Source organism: Nuphar pumila, chromosome 1 (genome assembly GCF_984573655.1).
Source record: "Nuphar pumila chromosome 1, dmNupPumi1.hap1.1, whole genome shotgun sequence".
NCBI lineage: Eukaryota > Viridiplantae > Streptophyta > Magnoliopsida > Nymphaeales > Nymphaeaceae > Nuphar > Nuphar pumila.
Genome location: NC_143249.1, coordinates 115,518,470 through 115,542,974, shown reverse-complemented (window position 1 = coordinate 115,542,974; position 24,505 = coordinate 115,518,470). Strand labels below are relative to the sequence as shown.

At 38.9% G+C, this 24,505-nt stretch overlaps 1 long non-coding RNA gene across 1 annotated transcript; it reads right to left on the bottom strand.

The window, feature by feature from the left end:
* Positions 1-2,218: 2,218 nt before the first annotated feature.
* LOC149849109 (uncharacterized) lies at positions 2,219-3,710 on the bottom strand. Its single transcript, XR_016433228.1, has 2 exons — positions 3,577-3,710; positions 2,219-3,486 (listed from the first exon to the last, which is right to left on the bottom strand). It is a non-coding gene; the product is annotated as an uncharacterized LOC149849109 (long non-coding RNA).
* Positions 3,711-24,505: the final 20,795 nt, after the last annotated feature.

The window sequence follows — 24,505 nt, the reverse complement described above, 5'->3', positions numbered from 1 at the left end:
ACCTTCAGTATCTAATTTTTTTTCTCCTAGCTCTAACCTTACTCTGTCAAAATCTTTGTACGGACTAGCTTAGCCAACCAAACCTATCATAGTGCATCATCACCTAGCCTAGTGTAGAACCTAGATCCCTTATCTCACACTCTTTTTAGAGCCGCACTTAGCCACCAATGTTCGTCAAACATGAAAATGACTATCTAAACCCGAAGTGAGATTAAGTCTTTTTTTTTTATATTATTTTATTTATTTTATTATATTTTTATAAGTACTGAAAGCCCTAACGCTTGTATGTTTTGCTTGTTTTAGTCTTTTTCTGAGCTTTGGTGGTTCTCACCACCGCGCTCACCTTTACTTATAGAATTCGCATAAGAAATAAGTCAAATCACAAGCCGTCGCTCAAGAAATGAAGATCAAGAGTTCCTGGTTCGGCTAATCCCTGCCCAACAGAGAAGGAAAGGTACACAGCCTTGCAAAAAGGACCCCATAACACTCTCAAATTCAGATATGATTCCCGGACCCATTTCTAAAACTTTTTTCATGAAAACCCTTGTTTTGTTTTAAAAACTTTATGGATCCACATGTATGGATTATTTAAGTTGGACCCGAATGTTGATTCGGGTCCGATTCCCTACTTTTATGTTAGATCACCATGGATTCCATTCAGCTTCAGATCAGTATATTATGTCACATCTAGAGTTGATCTGAATCAAAATTTGACACTATTACATGTAAATAGCTTGTTTTGCTATACTTCTATTTTGTATCCAGTATTACCACATAGTATTACCACATGTATTTAGGGTTCAGATTCAGTGTAACGTCTTAGGATATGATTTGGGTTCGGATTCAGATCTAGTGGTTGATGTTCGTATTCTAATTTGGATTTGGATTCAGCAGGGACCGACACCTTCCAACCAGTTTGTGGCCCTACATCTAATGTTAAATACGACTGGATTAATGTTACATTAATCTTGTACATGTTCATACCTCCCTTACATTCGATATGTCATCCCCCCATATTCACACACCACTCTTACATTTTGTCGTGTGGGTCTTTAGATTAAATCTGACATTAAAGATGCATTGAGCATGGTTGATTTAAAATCAACGGATCTCCCTTGGACACGTCCGATCACTGTGAGTTCAATGTCCAACTTTAGGAGATGAATAACCAACGGGGTTTCCGCCTGTTTGGTAGGAGCAGTGAGTGCACGGCACCTCGTGTTTGGGACGTTACAGATTCAAATCTCAATGGTATGGTTGTATAACTGATGGAGGTCTGCCTATCCCCAGCTTTCCTATCTAAACAAAAATGTTTGGTAGATGAATAACCTAAATCACAACTGTGGGGTTCGATTCGATCAAAAGAACATGGTACTATCACAACCCCAATGAGGGATACAAAGATCTTGACTACATACGGGACTAGTGGAATCCATTAGAATGAATGGACTCTGATATCCTTGACTGAGAGAGGATCATGCCCAAGCATTGGCTGAGCCACATTGAGATCAGAGTGGGCAAGTGCCCACCCAGACCCAAAAACTCCCTAATGGGTTCAGGCTAGGGGTGGGCAGTGCCCGCCCTGACCCAGTGAAAGAAGGCCTGATCTTTTATGTGCCCCCTCCCCACACGACTCTCTCTCTCACACAAAAATTTCTCCAATGAAAGGGTTTGACAGGGCTGGTAAATGAGCCGAGCTCGGACAGTTCAAGCTTGGCTCGTTAAGGCTACACCCCTGCCCTTTGTTAGCCAATAATGAGCTGGCTTGTCTTCTAAAAAAATTGTTTTTTAACTATTTTTTAAAGCTTGATAATATATATATATATATATATATATAAATGTTTAATCCATTTTTTGCATATAATATATTAGACCTATACGAGTCAAGGCTACATCTATGTTTGAGAAGAATATAGAGTGGATGAGAAAGCATACATGCAAATGTCCCTTGAAACCAACCATCGATGAAAATGACTGATATCCTTAACTTTCTATATAGCGGTCATGAATGGCAGATAACACAAATGTGTTGTTGTTCGACGCCCTTAATGTCACGATACCCATGTACCTTGGACGATTGATATCACCAAGGCTAATTGTACTCGATCTGCCAACAATTGGCATAGGATCTCATTTTGTTGTTTTAGCTTGATACTTGGTATTAAGTTTTCTCTAACCTAATGCAAAAAAACCATTCGGAGATTGGAGCCAGTTATGGAGCCGCCCCCAGCGATTGGTATAGTCTCAAGGGTGAACACCATATTGTATGCCTCAGTACATGCACACATGGTATAGTCTCAGTACATTCAGACGTGTCTACGGATACATGAATTAAACATACACACATATAGGACAAGTTTAAGTCAAATGGTAATCCATGTCATCCCTTCTGGGTGCAGAGGCGCTTACCAGATGGGACTCGATGCTATCCACCTGAGTGCCTCCCACTGTGAGTCCTTGATTGTCTGCTTCATGTTGCATATCCATTTCACACAACCGTTCCTGCAGTTCCTGAATAATTGTCATTCCTATTTGAGTCCTGTTGACACTTTGCCAGCGTCGATCGAAGCCTCACAATATGCAGCTCTGCCTCCTTGGACTTGAGGAGTTGTGGCTGAAGCATCTTGATCTGCTCCATCGACTCCTCTTTGCATTTGAAGAGTTATAGCTGTAGTCTCGCACAAGTTGATTCCTGAGAAATGTCATTGCTACAAGTCGTAAACAGAAAAGTGTGCCCTGGCCTGGAACACATATGCATGGCACAAAATTGATCAATGTGATGGGGTTACACAACTCACAAGGTTGCTTGGGTTATGACCTTCAAGTGCCACATTACTGGTACCACGATGATTTGCAGGTCTTTCCTAAAGATACCTGCATACTCCGCCCTTGCATTTCTCAATTCAGCTCTCATGCAGATTCTGTCGTTCCCACAGTGTTTGTGGGGCATGAGCTGCAGCAAACCAAATAGACTTGCCCCATGACTTTCAAACTGAATTTCAACTTTGCCCATGTTATGCATTCAAATGTCTCATGTGATAGCTTCATGGCGGGAGAACCATTGCTTGGTCCATGTCTTCATCATCAAGGTATGGTTTCCACGTAATTTGAAACATATTTTTTTCATTGAACGCCATCAGCAATTGACAATAGTAGTAACGTTGGATGTAGCCAATTTACTTGGTTGTCGTGCAGCTTAACCTTCATATGGATGGTTAATAACCACTATCTTCTAAGGTCTAGACCTCCAATGTAGTATGTCTGGGACTGATTCTTCGTCTTTCTGGTCTGCTTCAAACCAATGGTTGTTCGCTTCTATTGTCATTGCAATAATTGATCATTTTTCTCCTCCTCCCCCTCAAGTACGTCCTCGTCATCACCCTGGACTTCCTCCAGACATCTGCTCCACATCCTCATTGGAAGAAACTGATGCAACAACTGTCGTCTGTGTGGCCGTCCAATGTTGATATGCTCCCACATCCAAACCTACATTAATGATTAATGTTAAATCGAAAGGGTTTTAAGATTTTGGTCATTTGGGCAAACTGAGACATGTCTATTTTAATGGGTGCATACCTCTAGGAAAACCAATATTCCACAGATATTGCATTTGTCGTCCACTACATTGGCAAGCGCAGGTTGCAGATGGGCAAGGGCACCTGCCCCCCAAGCATATTCCCAGACCTTATCAAGATCCACCAGGAATTGCAAATAGGACATCAACGGTGCCACCCGTGGCATAATTGAAGATGCACACCCCAAACATGTACATTAAGAATGTCGTGAGTTCCTTGTCTACCTGCTTCCCTGGCTCCTGGGCAGCTACACGTATGGGCAACTTCTGTGCTTGATGCATTTTATTCATCTTATCTTCGAGTTCCAAATTTTCTTACAGCCATTTCAATTTGATCCTCTCTCCTTTAAAATCTTTTGCCTCCATCCCAGTAGGTCTTTGCCCAACTTCTTGTTGTTCACTAACCTTTTTTTTCAGAGACAGGCAATCTGTGGCACTTTAATCTTGTAATTTACGCCACATCCTCCAAGTTAAGGATCAATTAGAATGCTAGGAACTAGAAGTTGATGGTCTTCTTATTCCATCATTCCATCATTCCATCATTCCATCAATGCATCCAATGTCCTTTGACACAACGACCAGGACTTGACCTTCAAGAAATCCTTAAAATGCATCCTCGCTAACCACTCTTTCTGAAAATCTGGTAGGACCCTGCACCAGGCATGAACGTTAGACCACACCCACCTGAATTGTAAAAAGTAAGGCGCCTGCAGAGCACACATTCGAAATGTTAGACAACTGAATCTTCGTGGTGAATGTGTCGCTATAGTTGTTATCTAGGCAAGTGGTCATTGAAAGAAATTCGTGAATGCTCTGTTCTTGAGTTACCTTTTCGTTTTTCTTGCTACCCTTCAGATATTCATATCTAGGAGGTGGATGAACGAACTCATTTTCCGGGTCCTCAAAGGGTAGGGGGAGTTGTTCCTCCCATCCACGTTAGGTATTTGCCCACTTTCTATTGGTGCATCCCATGCTTCTGATGGTTTCCCTTCACAGTGATCTTATGAAGTAGCCCAACCATTTTCTCTCAGATTGCCGACTTCATAATCATCCATGGTTATTTCACATGGCATGGCAACAAGCACACCACACTTTTCAGCTTCTTTCGCTCTGCCCTCCTCTTCTGCCTAAAGGGTTGCTGAGTCCTTTTGGCAACAGCCTAAGGTATTGTTCCATCCTTCGCCCCTCCAGGTGGTGACCTCATCATCCTCCATTGTCATTTCACATGGCCGGTTAACAAGCACAGCACACTGATTTGCAACTTCTTCGCCCCCCTCGGATGCCACTGGGGCTTCTCCGACAGTAGATTCAGGAATAGGGGAGGGTGCATTTTTGGGTGTATTTGTGATGTAGGTCATGTCCAGGTTTAATTTTTTTATTGGATCATATGAAATTCATATTAGCTAGTTTGGATATTTTTAGTATTTAAATCATTTTGTAATAGATTTTAGATTCGATATTCATATTTAATTAAATTAAAATAATTAAAAGAGTTTTATATATTTTTTTTAAGTTTATTAGATTAGGTAGCTTACTTGAACTAGAATTTGAGAGACCCCATCTATAAAAAGATAGATCCCTGTGTAGAGTTCAGAAAATCTAAAGTTGAGAATTGAGAGTTCAAAATTTCAGAAATTGTTATTTCTAGTTATTCTAGTTATATTTTATTTTGATTAATATTTTTTTATTTTTTAGCATTTTTTTAATTTCCTGGCTTCTCTAAATAATTCATAGTCAGTCGATTTTTTGTAAATCGAGCCCTCTCGATTTATATTAATTTGATATCAAAATAACTTTCTCGTAAATCGAACCTTCTTGCTTTACATCAATTTGGTATCATAGTCAAGTTTTGATCGTGTGTACGATGTCGAGAAACGAAAGCGAAGAAAGCAACGAAGAAATTGTAGTCGAAAGTCAATAACAACCTAAAAAACATCATTGAAGGTGATATATTTTTTTTACTGAGCGGCGAAGTCTCGTTAATCGTTTACAGGACACATAAGTTGCAGGAGGTCAAGATGCAATGATTCAAAGAGTTGAGGCAGTGGAACTAGACAAATGACCCATCAAAGAGGATGGGCTCAAGGAAACTCCCATCAAGAGGCTGAAACATCACCTGTTGTTAATTTGGTGCGGATAGGTGGATGACCTGACCCTATCTCGGTCTCCCCATCATCCCCTTCTTCCCTGCACCTCTACTCACCAGCCAGCATGCCCATCGACAGGGGTGCGTCGCACCCTACCCAAGTGGGTGTCCCACTCAGACACTCACTGACATCTTCCCTCCCTCCCAAGCCGCCAACCTCCCTAGATCATCTCCACCATCCTCCCTTCCTTCTTCCCCACTAACCACCACCAACCAACAATGAGCCAACAATCTTTGGCCAATGACCTGTCATCCATCGTCGCCTTCCTCTTCCTCTCATCTTGGCTCAAATGCCACTGCCCCTGTTCTTGCCTCCCAAACATTTGCCAAAACCCAACCACCCAACCCATGGCAAAACCCCTCTCCCCTACCATCGGCCTGATTTGGGGAGGCAGGGTTGCCACCCGTCCCTCCTCCTTTTTCCTTTCATACGGTGGTGGGATCCCCTTGTACACCTTCGATCACGCGAGGGCAACAGTGGTGCCATGCTTGGTTTTGTGAGGGAACATGCCACAGATAGTGCGCCAGAGGATCTTGGCAGGGAGCAAAAGTGGATAGGGTTGTGGGAGGGCTTGGTGTTCATGCGCTTGCGAAGGAAGCATAGACGAGGTCGTCGGAGAGGCAGATCTCCTCGTAATGCACCACCACGACCCGTTCAACAGCCTTTGCTAGGATCGATGCCAACCGCCCCAACACGTATTGTTGAGCGCCCACCACCGCAAGTACCACCCACCCCTCCTTCTTCCTTTTTTTCAATGGGCAAGGCCAACCCACCAACGTGTCATCGTTCGATGAGCTCTCATCGGTTGAGACTAGCAAGTGGAGGCCTGACCCACGAACAGTGAGTTGCGGCCCACCGTCCCCCTTCTCCCTTCTCTCATCAAGGGCGGGCGAGGGAGAAAGCCCCCATCGTCAGCCTACCACCATCTCAAAGCTTGCCGAACAGGGAAGTTCAGCATGAACCCCACTACCAGTGGGAGCGGGCAACCCCGCCTCTCACTGTTTCCTCTCTTTTCTTTGCCCTACGAGAGTGAGAACCCCCAGCCAATGAGACAAGTGGGAGAATCAGTTCATGTATAAGCCGGTTCCTCCATGTTTCATCTGAGTGCCCTTAACCAAGCCACACCGATTTGGGCTCAGTTTGGGCCCATCCTCAAGATTTTGGGCTCAGTTTGGACCCATTCTCAAGATTTTGGTCCTGGTTATATTGTAAGACCTGCAATTTCTTAGTAAAAATTCTAAATAAAACTAAGAGGTATTTTATGCAGAATTATCATATAAACCTGAAATGCGAAATGAATAGATTTCATCAAACAAATTATACTTATGATGTATATATCTTCGGAGATATATGCTCAAACAGTTAAGGAGCCATAACTCTTTCCCTGAACAAAATTAAGAGATTTCAACGAGCCAACTCGCTTCGCCTCGTCGATACGAAGAAAATGATATACTCATATTTTTTTGCAAAAAATATCGACGAAACCCCCAAAATACGTGGGCCCTACAAAAATATCTGGCGGGTCCTAAAAAATATCTCACCAAAAATATCTTATGGGCACCACATAAATATCTCATGAAATCATTAGGTGGGCCCCACAGGAACATAGAAGTCATTTACTTTACCACTAAGTTTGGATCTTGTATCAAATGGGTATCTGGATCGGATTCAGACCCCATGAGGATCTAAGACCCAAAATATTGCCTATAAATAAGATGTGATGCCACTTAAAAATCGTCCTCCCTCTTCTCTCTCATTTTTCTCTCTCCTTTCTTTTGGTTTTAGCCTAGACCAAGCCTACTTGTAGTGAGCTTGGACCTGCCTAGCCTAGGTTGACCTCAGTTTGGTCAAGTCAACTTGACCTACTAGGCTAGCTTTTCTCTCTACTATCTTGTCTTGTTCTTAGCCTAGGTAAAACTCACTCGACCTAGACTAAGCCTACTTGAGGTGAACTTTGGCCCACCTAAGCTAGACAGAACCTAGTTGAGACAAAACCCCTTAGCCCTGACGGTTTGACCCACTCTACCATTTTCTTGACTAGGTCCAACCCATCTGACCTAGCCAACCCACTTGGGGTAGGTTCGAACCCATTTGCACCAAAAAATGGTCCAATCGGTTTTGGTCTAAACCTCATCGTATCGTCGCATTGTTGAGTTCTCCAAGAGACACTCTTGGTTGTGATCGTACCAGACGGAAAGGACGTGTCGACCATGACCTAAGAGTGTCTCAATGCCTCGAGCCACTGCCGCTTTGCCTTGGTAGGTTTGTGCATCAAACAATGCCAAAACTCTTGCTTTTCTTAATAGATACTTTGATTATACATTTGAGATTATTGTCGTACTGAACGGTGTCAAGGCTTCTACTTTCTGCAATATATACGTATTTACTTATGCATTTGAGATTGTAGTCGCACCGAACGGTGCCAAGGCTCCTACTTTTTGCAATATATACGTATTTGCTTATGGATTTAAGATTGACATCGCATTGAACGGTGACAAGGATCCTACTTTCCGTAATATATACATATTTGATTATGCATTTTGTATTATCGTCACGCCGAACGGTGCCAAGGCTCTTGCTTTCTGCAAGTTATTTAGTTTGGTTTCACCCGTCGAGCCTTACATATGCTTTTTACATTGCCAATGCGCTATATTATGGTGGGCTTTCAGTTTTACTATATACAGTTGTGTATAAGTAAGCGTAAAAATGGAGATCTACTCCTTATCAACAAAGTGATTCTAATTACCCATCTTCGTTCAAATCGTTATTTGGCAAAGAAACCCCTATTAAAAAGGTTTCATAGTTTGCACAAAACCGTATTTACATAAACATATAAGTCACTTGCATATGGCCTAACTAAGGCATGGGTTTCCAATAAACCATGGCAGATGCAAAGTATGCACAACGGTGCACATCTATTCTTGGATAAGCGTAATGCTTTCTCTATTAAAGCGAGGAGGTGCTGTCAAAATTTTTGAAAAGATATTCACTGAACTTAGAAGAGCGTTGTGCTTTCTCTGTCAAAGAGAGAAGGTGCTGCCAATTTTTTTTAAAAGATGTTCATTAAGCTTAAAAGCGTGTAGCGCTTTCTTCGTCAAATAGAGGAGATGCTGCCAAAATTCTGACAAATTACTTTTCATAGTAAAAAGGAACGTCACGCTTTCTCCGTCAAAGAGAGGAAGTGTTGTCAAAATTTTTGGCAAAATACTTGCCTGAGCTAGTATGAATGGCATGATGATGCCCCCGTTGTCGGAACCCTACCTGGATGGCTTGTTCTACTTTTTCCTTTAAGGGCATAGAACTCGTAAGGGCCATTGTGCCAGAGTAAACATTGTGCCTTAACTAGGCTAGTGCTCATTGCGTCTATGTACACCGAGCAGTCGATCTAAAATGATTATTGTCTATGCATGCTCATGTAAAATGTTGTAATACAACAAGACTCGTAAGGGCCATTGTACCAAAGTTGATTGTCCACCCGAAAGGGGTAAAGCGCTTGTGAAGGTTGTAGATTCCGAGAGTGAAGTCTTGCATGCATATGAATAAAAAAAAAGTAGTCCCTAGACCACACGGAAGGCCCGTGCTTCAGAAAACTGAGTGAAATTTAGGGTACATGTTTCCTTGGTGCCGAATGCACTGGATTGCCTATATGGCATTCGACATCCTAATAAAAAAGATTATGCCATCGAACCCCTTCAGGATTTGCGCTCATCATGGAATGACGATGATGGTACCACTTCAAGTGACCTGTATTATGTTATGAACCAAAGAGTTTAAGGGACCTCCCGTCACTTGCAAGTTAGGAGGTTGGGTTATTATTAAGATCTAGGGATTACCCCGCTACTGCAGTAGAAGGATGTATCTGAACCGGCTGGGTGGGGGTCTCCTGACATGAGCTTTGACTGCCACCCTTCCATGGACATGGTCATCAGGCCTCTAGGGTATATAAAATACATGACATAATAAATCCCTAGAATATTGCATTGATGTCGAAGTCATGCTTCTTTCACGTACTAGGGGTGAACGGTTAATATCAAAACAATGCATTAGTTATAGGTTCAACGATGAATGAATCAATGAATGAATGAATATGCGTTGTTATTATGACTTATGCATAACCTTGTGAAAGGTATGGATACCAGTACACTGCTGGACCGATCGGGCAAAGGACCCATGTTGTATCTGCATGGCTAAGCTAAGCTCGATGAGCTCTTGCTTTGATTCATGGGATACCAATATTCTAATTCGTGGAGACTTGAGCTATGATATTCCAATTGCGACCCTAAAGAGGTTGTTCGTGTTATACGCTAAGTCATGGAGACTTGAGCGACGTTGTTTTCAACTGTGGTCCGAATAAGATCCTTGTATTTTCATTCTTTATACTTACTTTGAATTGGAATGCTTTGCTACCAGACCAACGATGGTTCTAACCCCGTTTTATGAAGGATACATGTACTGAACCTGTGATATAATATGCAGAGCAGGGCGGCATAGAGTTTCAAGATTTCTCCAAACTTTGTTGAATATTTCATTTATAAAACCAAATTTATAGAATACTAATTTTTTAAGCATTGATGTTCGTAATAAATAACTCATTTTAATTAATGAAATACTTTGGTGGTCAATAAGTGCTTGCCATATACCTGTGACTCGCCTGACATCTTCTAAAACCAATGACTCATTATCATCTATTTTTATTGCTAAAAAACTTTTCTAAATTCCATTGCAAAGAGAAAAAAAATCATGATTTTTTTACCAAGTTTTGTTTTGGAAAATATGGGGTGTTACAAAGTTGGTATCAAAGCCTCAGTCTGAAAAACCTACTTCGAGATCCATCATGTTCACAATAGCACACTGTAAGTATTATTTCTAAGTTCTAATCATGTATTTTTTTTTGTCAAGTATAGATGGCAACCCACAACTCGCGAGGGTACTGTTATCGATATCATATCATGCACTCTGAATAGTTATGTCCATTCAAAATCCAAGACTGCCAGTTCTATGGTGAAGAGGGCCATTCTACCAATGAATGCCAAAAAAAATATACCATCAACATGGGTCAATGGGCAGTGCATGGTCTTAAAGATGAGACATCGCGTATCAGCGAACCTCATCAATATAGTGTGGGGAGTAGAAGTATCCCATCGACCTTGGTAGGATCACTGAGTATGGGAGGCAATGATTGACTTTTCCTTATTGCATTATATCGCTTATCGAGCTATCATCCAGAAACACCTACCCCTAGCCTGAACGGCCCAAATGAGGGATACAACTTCTACTTGCGCAATTTGATCTTGGATTCTCCGAGCTATCATGCTGCCATGCCTCAGAATGGACAGACATCACCGATCTACCCCGCTCTACTTGAGAGTGCGAAAGTACCACCCGAGTACACTCCAACTGTGCCCAAGCCGAGGCAATGTGCCAATCGACAAACCTATCTAAGGCTGTTTACATCGAAAAAGAAACCCAATTCTTAGAATCTGATCATATTTTGAGTCAAAGGACTCATGTGTGAGGTTTTCGCTGCCTATGTCTGCCGCATGACACTTGTAATTAAAAGCAATGTGTGCTTGTTTATGATGTAATGTATATATAAGTAAAATTTTCTTTTTACTTCTCTCTCTCTCTCTCTCTCTCTATATATATATATATATAAATTGAACTACGTTAATTGTATGTGAATAGATAAATGACTCCCACGATGAGAAGAACCGCATTGAGTGAGGAGTCTCATACGAAGGGATTTCTGCTAGAGACTCAACAATTTGGTGACTGCCATCCGTGAGACAAGGCATGAACTGTTCTCGCCTCGTAATTAGACTACGAGAGGAATTACTTACGAGAAATTCTTCAAGCTAGACCCACCGGTCTTCACCAGTAAAGCCAATTCAGAACTTGCAAAAAGCTGGATCAAAGAGACGGAACATGCATTTCTCATGTTAGGAGTACCAGAAAAAAGAAAGACTAACTTTGACACATACAAGTTAAAAAACAACGCACAAAAGTGGTGGGATACCGCTAAAATTATCTAGTTCTTCAAGTACGAGGTCATCCCTTGGGGTAACTTTCAAAGAGTTTTCCTGGAAAATTACTTTCTGATACACTCTTGGAACAAAAAAAAGATGAAGTTTCTTTAATTAGAGCAAGGTGGTATGAGTCTCATCAACTATACTACCAAATTTTAAAATCTTGAGTGATACTGCTCTAGGTTATTCAAGACTGACTAGGAGAAGGCCGATAAGTTTATCAACGGGTTATGGGAAGGCCTATGGTCTCGTGTGATAACTAGTATGCCCCAGATATTTCAAGCTACTATGGCAGCAACTTCAAAGATTCACACTGACTGGGAACAATCCAAAGGGGTTGTAGGAAAGAGGCCAATAGCGAGCAATGGGAACAACAAGAGGATGTTCCCATATGGATAGGAATCACAACCACCCTTTCGTAAGAGGGAGTTCCAAAGAAAGAATTCAGTTCTGCCAGTCTTGAGACCACCACCAAGGCAAGAAGCGGTCCAGCCTGGCCATCTATCTAGCTCTAGTTGCCAGAAGTGTTGCACGACCCACCTTAGAAAACCATATTCTAGCGACACGGGTGGGCCACTATGTGAGGAACTGCACCAAAAAGGTTGTGGATGAACGACAGATGAATACTAGACCAAACAGACCCTCCCAACAAGCGCAACAACATCCTCCATTCCAACGATTACCACCATCAAGAACAGAGCAGAGATCTGTGGTAGGTCGTGTATATGCTATAACTACTGAGCAAGTTGCTAATGGTGACCTAATTGAAGGTACCATACCTATTAATGGACATGTGCTTACATCTTGTTTGATTGTGGAGCTATGCATACTTTTGTTTTCGATGAGTTCACGAAACAACTCCAGACTATGGTGGAACCGGTAGATAAAATGATTGAAGTGTATAATCTATTAGGTTCTCACACCAAATGTATAAAATGTGTGAAGAACCTAGATATAGAGATAGTTGGGCAATATTTGTCTACTAGTATCGTCTCATTCGATATGATGCAATACGATGTCATTCTAAGCATGAATTGGTTAGCCCATAACCATGCTTTGATTTTGTGTAATGAGGGCATAGTCATATTGTCTAGACTAGAGTTATCCAAGGTGGAATACCGATTATCCAGACCTGCCTGCATAAATGAGTCATATCAGCGTTAAAAGCACAAAAATACCTTAGGAAGGATTGTGTAGCCTTCCTAGTGAGTCTCTCAGCAGAAGAGCTAACCACTACACCTCTTGCGAGCTTGGAGGTAGTGTAAAAATTTTTTGATGAATTGTCGGGACTCCCTCCGCTATGCGAGGTTGAGTTTGGAATTCAATCCTTATAAAAAACTATGCCAATTTCAAAATCTCTGTACTGAATGGCGCCCACAGAGCTCTGTGAGCTGAAAAGTTAGCTAGAAGAATGGATGGAACAAGGGTTCATCCGAACGAGTATGTCATCATGGGGAGCACCCATTTTATTTGTAAAGAAAAATGATAGATTATTAAGGTTGTGCATCGACTATATGATGCTAAACCAAAAAACCATTAAAAACAAATATATGTTGCCTCAGATTAAGGATCTATTCGTTCAACTTTGAAAAGCGAGAGTATTCTCTAAGATCGGCCTCAGGTCTGGGTATCATCAACTCAGAGTCAAGGAGGAAGATATACCCAAGACGGCCTTCAAAATGAGATATGGCTATTATGAGTTCATAGTGATGCTTTTTAGACTCACTAATGCACATACTGCCTTTATGGACCTGATGAACCAAGTATTCAGGCCCTATCTAGACACCTTTGTCATCGTCTTTATTGATGATATCTTCATCTACTCTGAAAACAAAGAGCAACTCCAAGAGCACTTAAGGATTGTTTTGAAGACCCTTCAAGAGAATCAGCTTTATGTCAAATTCTTGAAATATGAATTTTGGCTTGACAGAGTGATGTTCCTTGGTCACGTAATCTCGAAAGATGGAATAGCATTAGATCCCGCAAAAGTATTAGTTGTGTTGAATTGAAAACAACTAGAGAATATCATCGATGTTTGCAGCTTCTTGGGCCTTATCGGATAATATCGAAAATTCATATATGACTTCTTCTGAATTGTCGTACCTATGACAAAGCTTTTGAAAAATAGAGTTAAGTTTGAATGGAACACTCAGTGCAAGAAATGCTTTGAAATCCTAAAACAAAGGCTTACTACGGCTCCTGTCCTTGCTTTACCTTCTACTCAAGGAAGCTTCATGGCTTACACTGATGTCTCAGGAAGGGGTTTGAGTTGTGTGTTGATGCAACACGAAAAGGTGATCGCATACGCATCACAACAGCTGATAATCCATGAGAAAACTTATCCAACACACGACTTGAAACTTGTCGCTATAGTGTTTGTATTTAAAATATGGCAACACTACTTATATGGAGAGAAGTCTGAGGTCATGTCGAACCATAAGATCTTAAAGTACCGCTTCTCTAAAAAAGAGTTAATATGCGATAAAGACAAATTCCTCAATGACTATGAATTCACGCTTTTCTATCACCCTAAAAAAGGAAATGTCGTAGTCGATGCCCTTAGATGTAAGGCGGTTGACACTCTTGCCGGCCACGTAGGACAATGTAAGTTGATGAAAGACTTCGTTAATTGAAAGCCATTTCTAGCTGATCCAGGCAAGATTCAATTGTTCACTCTAACAATGCAGCCTGAGATCCTCACTCGCATCGTAGCCGGACAATTCAAAGATCATCAATATATAGAGTTGAAAGTGAGGGATATGTAAGACAACACTTTCTTCCACTTAAAGGAAGATGAGAGTATATTAATGGAAGAAATGCTATGGGTCCCAAATAACCCTAAGCTAAGAGAAAAAATACTCCAAGAAGCGCATAGTAGCAAATACATTATCCACCCTGGGGGCATGAAAAAATTCAGAGATTTGCAGAGAAAATACTGGTGGAGGGGTATGAGAAAGGATGTGGCTACGTTTGTCTCGAAGTGCTTGACCTGCAAGTTAGTCAAGATAGAACATCAACGACTTGACGGTATGATGCAACAGATCAAAATTCTATAATGGAAATGTGAAGACATTACGATAGATTTCATCATAGGATTACCTCGATCCAAGAAACAACATGACTTAATATGGGTGATCATGGATAGACTAACCAAGTCTGCTCACTTTCTGCCAATTAACACCAAGTACTCTATACAAATATTGATAAAACTCAATGTTCAGGAGATTGTCAGACTCTATGGAGTGCCATTATCGATTATCTATTACTGCGACCCAAAGTTCACCTCTCACTTTCGGAAGCTGCTGCAGAGAGCCCTAAAGACAAAATTAAAGTTCTGTACAACATTTTCTCCCCAAACTAATGGACAATTTGAGTGTACCATACAGACTCTCGAAGATATATTGCGAGCCTATATATTAGAATAGAAAGGAGATTGAGATTCACACCTAGCGTTGAAGAAATTTGCCTACAACAAAAGCCATCACACTATCATTGGGATGACACCGTACGAAGCTCTATACGAAAGACCCTGTCGATCACCAATCCATTGGGGCGAAGTTGATGAGCGAACATTGGACTAGCCCATTGTACTTCAGCACTACACAGAGCAGGTGCACATGATTTAAGAAAAACTACTTACCGATTAGAGGCCACAAAAGAGCTACGCAAATCAACGACATAAGAAACTCACTTTTTTGGTTGAAGACAAGGTTTTTATCAAAATCTCTCCAACAAAAAGTGCTTTTCGTTTTGAAAAGAAGGGGGAGCACACACTAGATTCGTGGGTCCCTTCAAGATTTTGAACAGAATCGGAGAGACAACATACCAAATAGCATTGCCACCCCAATACACTCAAATTAATAATATATTTCATGTGTCAATGCTTAGGAAATATGTCCACGACCCTTCCCACGTTATTCAACATGAAGATATTGATATCAGAGAAGACATGACTATGAAAGAAAGACCAGTAGAAATCATGAACTGTCGAGAACAAGTGTTTAGAGTAAAGGTCATCTCACTTGTTAAAGTGAGATGACGACACCATGGCATAGATGATTGCACTTGTGTAAGTGAGATGGCGACACCATGGCATAGATGATTGCACTTGTGTAAACACCCCAAATTTTCCACCTTCGCTCACAAACTCTTTCCTCTTGTCACTAGGACCCACTCTCTGAAGCCTTCAGAGAACCAGTTGGTCGACACCCACTCCAGGGTTATTCAAAGCCCAAGTTTTACATCAAAATCCAAATATTTAATCTTACAATCAAGATTTAATCTCTATTTTTGGTTTAATCTCAATTATCAAAGCTTATCTCCAGACAGGAATTTTCAATTCCTTGTCTCTGCTAGGGGTCTGAGACTTCAATTCCCTCATCTAGGGTCTGCATTTTGCATATCATTTCATGTCATCTCATATTATTTCATATCATTTCCGATCATTTTATCATATTTTATGTCATTATATATCATTTCAAGATCCAACATTCTAGTTTTTCAAAATTTTTCAATCCATGATCCGAGTTTTAAAACCCTATTTCAAAATCAATTTAAAAAACTTGGGTTTTTCGATCGATATTTGCCATTTGTCAACCTTCAGGATCTTATTTTAAAATATTTTCTTTACAAAATGATCTGGATTCATTTTAAACTCAATTTTAACATATCTCAATTCTCGGATAAGACCCATCTAGGTGGTGTCGCTTCCAGATTCCTTCATTCTTCAAATTTCTTAAATTTTCAGAGTCCTAGTTGGATCAGAACTCTATCTTTTTACTTTTTAAACCTTTTTCAAAATTCTATTTTGGTTCCAAATCAAAGGTAGTCTTATCCCTTATCCATTTCTGTCATTTTGGCCAAAATCTTAGAGTTTTAGTCGGACTAAGACTCTATCATAGAGTTTCAGTTGGATCAGGACTCTATCCTTCACTTCTATTTTTATTTATTTTCGAGAAAACCTTTCAAAATCTTTTAGTTTGGCCAAAATTTTAGAGTTTCAGTTGGACTAGGACTCTGTCTCAGAGTTTCAGTCGGACTACGACTCTATCCCAATTTCATCCTTTATTCATGTTTTTCACTTGTTTTCGAAAACCCTCTCGTCTGACTTTCAAAAAGATAAAAATCTTAGAGTTTCAGTCGAACTAGGACTCTATCATGCAGTTTCAGTCGGACTAGGACTTTGTCTTTTCCCTTTATTTTTACTTGTTTTCAATAAAAATCTTCTATTTTGGTCAAAATTCTAGAGTTTTAGTTGAACAGAGACTCTATTCTAGAGTTTCAGTCGGATCAGGACTCTATCTTTCATCGCTATTTTCATATGTTTTCAAGAAAATCTTTCGAAAGAAGTCAAAATTTTAGAGTTTTAGTCAGATTTGGACTCTGTTCCAGAATCCTAGTTGGATTAGGACTCTAACCCTGACTTCATTTTTGAAAGAATCTTTCAAATACTTCTTCACTTATCTTTTAAAAGGTCCAATTTCAAAATTTCAGGACTTCGTTGTAGAGTTTCAAAATTTTAGGACTCTGCCCCAGAGTTTCAATCAGTCTAGAACTCTACTCTGATTTACTCATTTTACTTTTATTTTACTTGTTTTTCGTAAACAAATTCAGTTCTAAGAGTTTCGAAATTCTGAGACTCTATCCTAGAGTCCCAACTGATTAGGACTCTGACCATGGTCTCGTATTTTGTTCATTTTTACCAATCTCTGAAAAGATCTTTCAAAACCTCTTTGCTTTCTTTCAAAAAACCAAAAAATAAAGAGTTTTAAAAATTCAGGACTCTGTCCCAGAGTCCTAATTGGGTTAGGACTCTATTTTGAATCTTATTTCCACTTTCAATTCCACTTGTTTTGAAAACCTTTTCATCCATCCTTCAAAAATTAGTCCAATTTTCAGAGTCCCAGTTGATTCGGGAATCTATTTCAGAGTTTCGATTGATTTGGGACTCTAACCCTGAATGTATTTTTTGACTTATTTTCATTAGTTTTGAGAAAATCCTTCAAAAACTTCTTCGTTTTGGTTTTCAAAAACCTAAATGTTAGAGTTTTAGTTGGTTTAGGACTCTAGTCTAAAGTTTCAGTTCGTTTAGGACTCTATTTTTAAAACCTCTGATTGTCATCTGATGATTTCAACTCTGTTTCAAAACCCTTTTCAGTCTTTATTTCAACTTTTTTTCAAAACCCTAATGTGGGGCCCACACAATTGGCATCATATCTGGAGGAGTTTCGATCCAGTCAGAACTCTGGTTGGCTCAAAACTCTAAATTTCAAAGTTCATTTTCTGACCCTTTTTGAAAACCTTATTTTAACCCTTTATTTTCGAGTTTTCAAAATCGTCTTCTAAAAAACAAGTGGGGCCCACACTAGGTGGTGCCACATTTAAAAACATTTTGGTTAGCTTAGGATTAGTCAGTGTCCTACTCAGGTTAGACTTTTGAAAAGTGTTAAAATCAATTTTAAAATTCCATTTTCACCTTGATATTCTAAACCTTGATTTTAAAGCTTTAAAAAACCAAATGTGAGCCCACAGGGGGTGGCACCACATTTGAGGATTATTTTGCACAATTAGGACTCAATTAAGATAGTAATTAGCGTTTTAGTTAGGTTATGAGCCTTTAGAAAAATCGCCCCACATGTGTTTATCCAAATTAATTAGAAAGAGTTCAAAATAATTAGAAGTCTTTTTTAACCAAATCCAAAAGTTTCTATAAATAGGGTCACCTAAAAGGGGTCCAGACTTGCTTTCTTTTCTCCTTTATCTCTCAAAAACTTTGTGACTCTCTCTCTCTCCCTCAAGTTCCTCCATTATGGCAGCCCCAAGGTAGATCATCTTCTCCCTTTTTCCCTTATGTTTTGTTTATTTTTTTTTTATTTTTCACCATTATTGCCCCTCTTGTGCATGATTTTCTTATTTTTTTCGTACAAGCTCCATGCTCCATGATTGAATATCATGATTCATGGATCTCTTATGCTTATTTATGCATTTTTGATCCATTGAAATTGATAATGGTGTGATTATTATGATAAATGCCCGAAAAGACCAAGATTCGACCGTTCGATCGATCAAATCCCTCTTTTAATGACTATATCAAATCCAACCATGCTTTTCCCTAATTTTTTATTTTATTTCATCATGTTAATGTTTATTTTATTCAATCAAGCATCAAATCCAAATTTGTTATATTATTTATTGTTATTTTCTTTATTATTTTTCATATTTAGATTAGTTTATTAATGCTTTATCGATAATCCATGGATTTTGATCCAGGGCACGTGGAAACCATGTTATTTTATATTCAAGTTTTTGTAAATAAAATACAATTTTTTTAGGGTTAAACTGTGAACATGTCAGTGATTTATTATAAAAAAATCAGATTATTTTGTGTTCCAAAACTCTGTCAAAAAAATAGAAAACCGAACCCTGCCTTTTGAATCATGAAATCATTATGTGGATTCGAGAACAACTTGCCGAGGCAATATCTCCCTTGTCGAAGATTCGATTGATGATCTGTAAGTTGAAGTGTCTTCGTTATTCTATGTAGTATTTCTTGTAAATTTTTCAGATTTTTATATATCTATTTGTTATTTTTCCTCTCACAAAAATTAGAATCAGTTTTATAGAGTCTGTTACGCATTGTCTAAACCCTAGATCAACTTGTGTGGATTGTATCTCCCTCACCGAAGATCTGATTGATTATCCTTAAAAAAGAGTGTTTTAATCTGTGTATCTACTATCATTTGAATTTTTTTTATAATTTTTGAACATAACTTTCTATATTTCTCTGTACCCAAAACCGGATATATTTATTTCAACTCGTTATTTATTTGCTGGAATCAAGCGTATATTGCCGAAACGATATCTCCCTAACCGGAGATGATTTTTTTGATCTATAAAAAAAAGTTTTGTTTATCTGTCTATTATTTCTCTATAAATTTTTATTAATTTCTATGATGATTTGGTACTTGATTTGGGTTTAACACTGTGACAGATACGCGCTTGTAGGCGAAATCATGTATTTTAGGGTTTTATTCAATTTTTATATTAAAATAATGTCCAAAATATATTTTTTTGAATACAGTTTAATTTTAGAATTATCATAACTATCCATGTCGATTTTTACAGATTTTTTAATTCATTTAATATATTATTTGATTAAATCATGAAAATGGGGTGCTTGCAGAGTCCCGATTCGAGTAAAATACTGGCGAAAGTCACTATTTTTATGATATTTTGATTTTTTTATAAAAATTTATACATTTTTAATAGTTGATCACGTTTATAGTCACGCTAGGGTGCTTCACACCCGATTTGGTGTTTACTTGAATCCATTTAAGCCCTAAATCCAAAGTTTTACAAAAATCTTTTCTGTAAATCCTGATTTCAAGGCCATAGTCTTTTTTTCAGGGGCATTTTTGCTATTTTCCTAAAATTTTGAATTTTAAAGTTGTTTATTTTTATTATTTCTTCAATTTTATATCATATTTTATTATGTTTATCTCAAGAAAACATGGAAAAGGCTTATATCTGGATTTATCTAGCAATTTCCAGATATTGCTGGATAAATCCTAAAAAGTTGATATATCTTCACTAACAAGTTTGCTAGTTTTGCATAGATATTCAAGATTGTATTTTCTTTTATTTTAATTCTATTAGTGATGTAAATTAAATGTAAATTTGGAATAAGAATTTACTTTTTCTGCTTAGAATAGGGCTACATCGCATATAGTTTACTGTCTTTATATAAATGTCAGTGTGTGATAGATGATGATTCATGCATATTCAAATCCACCATGGTCTACATGAATGGCACATGCACCAGCTTCTAAGGAGTTGATAAATTTGGTGGGTTTCGTATTTTTGGCCATAGTCAGAATACAAATGAAACATAGATTTATCATCTTTTTCTAAGCCACAAACAACCTACACTCTTAGGCTATTTTCAAAAACCATTGCATATTTCAAGGTTTTCCAAAACCATTGAAATTTTATAAGTCACATAAACTCCCTTTTTCAAAGTATTTTTCTTAAAATTTATTCAGAAAATATCTTTTACAAGATTGCATTCATGCATCACTTAGGTTTAGAATGCATCATAAAAATATTTCACAGGGCTCACACCCATTCTTTTGATCAATTCGAAATCCTATCTCAGAAAAATTGATTTTCTCAAAGTTATTTGAATTTTCTCAGAAATCAATTTTCTCAAAACATCAAAATTTCACAGAAATCGATTTCCCGTTTCATCAGAAATGCTTTCTAAATATAATTCACGATTTTCAAAGTGTTTCTTTTTCTAAGTATTTTCCAATTATTCCAAGCAAACATTATATTTTTCAAATAAAAAAATTTCTAAGTCATAGCACATGCCTGATTCTTTGTGCATTTAGGAAATAGAACAACGATTTAGACAAGTTGAGCAAAGCAAAGCACATGGTTGATCTTTGGTTGAATTACCCCTGGTTATGGTGCCAGGAACGATTGAACCTCGTACCAACAGGTGAGTCCCATTTTTCAGAATTATCCTGCATTTTAAAACGAAGGTGAGTTATTTTCAAAATCTTTTTCAAAGGTCAGTTTGACTTGCAAAAGTAAAATTTTGCAATGATAACAGGTTTGGCGATCAAAATGGGACCTGTCTTCGTCCGATCAATCTTATGCTTTGCTCTATTTAACTTGTCAAAATCGTGTTCTACAATGTCAACTTTATATCTTGTGAACTTAGGAGCCTAGAATCAAGCTCAACTGACATGGATTGCATGTAGACTTAAGCATGGTTTGGTAGGACCGATTGAGAAGGCATTATTCATGCTCACGTAGACTCAGGTCAAATACAATCATCCTCAATCTAGGATTTGATTGAAAACAATGTTTGCTTCTCATAAAATTTTCAAAATTCTACTCCTTTAGGTCATTAGAGCCTTCTGTTTTCTTGCATGTTGATCATATTTCAAAAACAACCCCACATACTTTTACCTGGCCACCATGTTGCTGGGCTTTCTTTCAGAAACATAGTTCAGGACAAAGCCTCACAATTGGGCCACCTATTTGGGTTGATCCCCCCTGCCACGTACTGAGGGCCATAGTCCAAAGTATATCGGCAGGCACTTAAGGATGTTGGAAAACATGAGCCTAGAATAAGAGAAAATATTTTTATGCCACATACATCAGACCTCGACTCGAGTATATCGGCATAACATGATTGGACACAAATGATCTAAGCCTCAGAGTTAGGATTAGGGTCCTACAGCTATTTCAAAATTTGTGCATCTAGAGTTAGCCTTTAGGGAATGTTGTATGTGCATACTTGTTTGTACAGGATGTGATTGAATGTACTTTGGTTATTTCACTTTATTCTCTTTATTTTCTCATATTTTTCATAATTTTCTAAAAATATTGGACAATTTTCAAAATACCCTATTTTTTATTTATTTTCATACGTTCCCTTTTATTTTCTCAAACCGTGGACGATTTTCTCAAAACCTCTATTTTCTTCAAAACTCCAGGCAATTTTCCATCATTCCTTTCCTCTGGATCTCGAATTTTGCAGCCTTATTTTGGTCTTGTCTGCTATTTTCCTCAAGAAAAATTGTGTGGTTTTCCTCAAGTCTTGTCCTGATTTCTTCTTTATTTTCCAGTCTATCCTGATGACATCCAGTCAACTTGATTCAGTTTTCCTGAGGGACATATCTCTTATGAGGTGCGACAAGGTCTCTCTGATCATTGGACTCTTAACATCAGATCTTTCATTCCTCGATGGTACTATTCTTGGCTTAAAAACTTCTTCCATATGTTTTCAGACCATCTGAGTGACTGCGGATTGAAACTGGCATCATCAGTGGGAGAACAAATCGTCAATGGAAATTTGATTCAAGTTTTAGCAGAGCGGTGGAATCCGCGTACCTGTACCTTTTGGTTCCTGTGGGGAGAGATGACTCCACTACTGGATGAATTCTCAGATGTCATGGGTCTACCTGAACCAGCTGGTCATCGAGATGATCCCATGGAGCAACAATTTCTCATCAACGTCAAGGGACTTGACCCCCGAGATGCTTTAGCTCGTATGACTGGATGCAGATCCTGGCAGTTGATAGAGATATACGAGACTCAGTGTATCAATTTTTATTTGAGCTATACCGACAGTATGGAGCATTTGAAGAAGTCGACTCTTTATCTCGAGCAACACGAGAAAGGATTCAACATGCAATGATCTTGTGCACCGTAGGGCTAGCCTTCTTCTAGGACCGATAGAACTATATTGATATCAGAACAGTGCAGCTTTTGCGAAGATGGGAAAGTCAATAGACCAACCATCTCTCAATCGCCATGGTCGTGCTTGCCTTCTTATACCGTGGATTGACCCATTTCGTGCTTAAATATTCTATCTTAGTAGAAGGGTGCATCTATGCACTGTAGTCTTGGCTCTTCCGACATGTGCCAACTCAAGCTAGTTCATTCAGATATAACAACAAGAAGCCATTACCCACTTCTCGGTACAGATTCTTGATTGAGAACTTTCATGAAGAGAAAATTGTGTGGGACTACTTCGACCATCAAGAGTCACTCCCTCGATACACCTATGCATATGGCAAAAGATTCAAGTTACTCAGACCTTTCTTCTTTGTTTATTACCAACCAGAGCAATGTGTCAGGCAATTCTTACAGAGACAAAAGTGTATTGAAGCTCGATTATTGTCAGGCATTGTGCCAGAATTCGATCTGAAGTATGCTCAGTGGTCTGGAGCATATTATTCTGTGAACCATAGTTGGGATTCTTTTATCACTATTACTATTTTTCCTGGTCCTCGAATGTCTTCTGATTACCATGAGTGGTGGCAAATTGTCTGTCTGCCCCCTCTCTGTCGAGTCTATTATTAATCAAATCATTCTTCTTCGACAATTAATCTTTTTATTATGGTTTGACGACCTCACCTAGGTAACAAGGATATTTTAGTTGTTTATTCCCTTTACAAGAATAACAACGGAATCGTCGTGATTCTAGCGACGACCTAATCCCTGGTAATGGGATATCCTTCAAATTGTCAACCTAACTCTCATCAAATATTTCCCCCCTATTTGTTTTATCCTAAAACTATTCTTCAAATCTAAATTTCTCATTTTATTCTGCAAAGAGAATTCGTAATTTCATATGGTTCAGATAAGGTCCAGCAAGAAAACTGCACCCGTCCAACATACCAATTATTCTTCTACATCCGAGCAAGAAATCGGTTCTCCAAGATCCGCCAGAAGACAGAGTCAGACTGACAAGGATGACATCGATCCCGTCGCATATCAGCTGTTTAGGAAAATGATGACTAAAATGATGTTTAAGCAAGCTGAGGACAGTCTTAGAAAGACTCCCATCAAGAAGAAGACATCTGCTTCCTTCTCCAAGAACATCACTAGCAACAACAATAACACAAAAGTTTCTAAGTCCGACAGAAGCAACAATGGAGGCAAAAGGGGAGATACCTTCAAGCAAGATAGTAAGCCTTTCCAGTCGAGTTCTCACCAGAAATTCCAGCATAAGAAAAAGATAAAGCGTGACGGTTGGGGTTATGACCGCCAGTTTACTCCCCTAGAGTAGTCGCTCGAAGAAGTCTTGGGATGTATGTTGACCAAGGGACTCGTCAAGCTTCCAAGAGTTTCTGATCCTCCCACGGTCATGGGAAGATTCAAAGATCAATTCTGCAAATTTCATCGGGCAATAGGGCATGACACCGAGCATTGCTTCGTCCTGAAAAATATCATCCAAGATT